General features: G+C 44.4%; 2 non-coding genes across 2 annotated transcripts; one reads left to right on the top strand and one right to left on the bottom strand.

Moving 5' to 3' along the window:
- Nucleotides 1-552: 552 nt before the first annotated feature.
- On the bottom strand, nucleotides 553-635 carry trnal-cag (transfer RNA leucine (anticodon CAG)). Its single transcript has one exon. It is a non-coding gene; the product is annotated as a tRNA-Leu (tRNA).
- Nucleotides 636-867: 232 nt separating this feature from the next.
- Nucleotides 868-939, top strand: trnaq-uug (transfer RNA glutamine (anticodon UUG)). The gene has a single exon. It is a non-coding gene; the product is annotated as a tRNA-Gln (tRNA).
- The last annotated feature ends 568 nt before the right edge of the window (nucleotides 940-1,507 follow it).

Genomic DNA, 1,507 nt, shown 5'->3' with positions numbered 1-1,507 from the left:
AGTCCTTTGTTTGAAGGGGATGAAATTAGTGCATGTGACTGGCCATGAGTATCACAAGCTGTAACATGCCCATCTGTAATGTAGGTTATGATAATGTTTTTTATATCTGATCCCAGCCAATTTGTTTGCCAGGTGCTGCTACACACTAAAGTGCTCATGGCACGTCCTCAGCGAACTGGGTAGGGTTCACTTGACTTCGCTCTGTGTCACGCTGCCAGATTAAGAAATGAAAGCCCTAAATGACTACATCTTGAAATGTCTAAACAGCCCATCCGTGTACGATCCCACCCTATTTCCAGGTGCGCCAGGCACTGGTAGTCACATACACGCCCAAGTGCTCGTGGCACATCCTTAGCAAACTGGGCAGGGAACACTTGATTTCACTCTGTATCAAGCTGGCGGATTGAGAAATGAAAGCCCTAAATACTATGTCTTGAAACGCCTAAACAGGTGATCCGTGTATGCGGAAAACAGGAACTCAAGAACTCAATTATTTTGGACAAATGCCTCTATAATGTTACAGTAAAGATGCTGCTCCAGTGAAAATGTTCATGTCAGAAGTGGGATTCGAACCCACGCCTCCAGAGGAGACTGCGACCTGAACGCAGCGCCTTAGACCGCTCGGCCATCCTGACTCTATGAGCTCTCTTTGACACTACTTTGTGTCAACATGTCAGCCATGTGCACTTTGTTGCTGGTTGTCACTTATAGAGCAAGTCTATAAGCATTTTATCCGTATTTACTGAACTTCGGTATGATCTCTTCTTTGTGTGGCGAGCAGCTAAAAGCAGCCCTGACATCCCTCTCCTGGGCAAGGTTTTATTGCTGCCCCTGAGCGCTCGTGAGATATTCCCAGTGCATTTTAGTGGTTCCATGGTGTAATGGTTAGCACTCTGGACTTTGAATCCAGTGATCCGAGTTCAAATCTCGGTGGAACCTAACTTAGAGTTGGAATATAGATAAACTTGGAAAATATACTGACCTGTTGTTTAAGATATCCATATGACAATGTCTCATTATCTAAGCCCAATTGGACAGCTAAAAGTACAAGTGTAAACACACCCAAGACACATTGTGGATGTAGTTAAGATCTGAGAACAGACCAAGTTCGAAGGTGTTTGCCACATAGCTTCAGCAGTGTGAACACAAATGTGTCACAAGGTTGATACTAATTGCGATGCATAATCTTGGTGGTTTGTGTGTCGAAGTCTCCCACTATAGTCTGATAAAGTTGTGGTTCCATGGTGTAATGGTTAGCACTCTGGACTCTGAATCCAGCGCTTTGAGACCAAATCTCGGTGCGACCTGGTTTTGAGAAGTTGTACAGGCAGTTAAGAGCAGATGTTTATGGATCAATGTATGACCAACAAAGCAGGTCACTATTATACACAGAGAATATGACAATCATAAGATCTTTGACATGTAAAAGGTAACAAGACCTCAAGATGTTTCCCCAGGACCTTCCAGGTGTTGCCCTCTACACCAAGACAGGGGAGCTCACAAAGGG

The sequence above is a fragment of the Seriola lalandi genome, unplaced genomic scaffold, assembly GCF_002814215.2.
Source record: "Seriola lalandi dorsalis isolate HSWRI2012SDOR001 ecotype SW California unplaced genomic scaffold, Sedor1 jcf7180002054688, whole genome shotgun sequence".
NCBI classification, from domain to species: domain Eukaryota; kingdom Metazoa; phylum Chordata; class Actinopteri; order Carangiformes; family Carangidae; genus Seriola; species Seriola lalandi.
The sequence above is the reverse complement of the archived record's forward strand: the minus strand, read 5'-3'. Positions and strand labels throughout refer to the sequence as shown.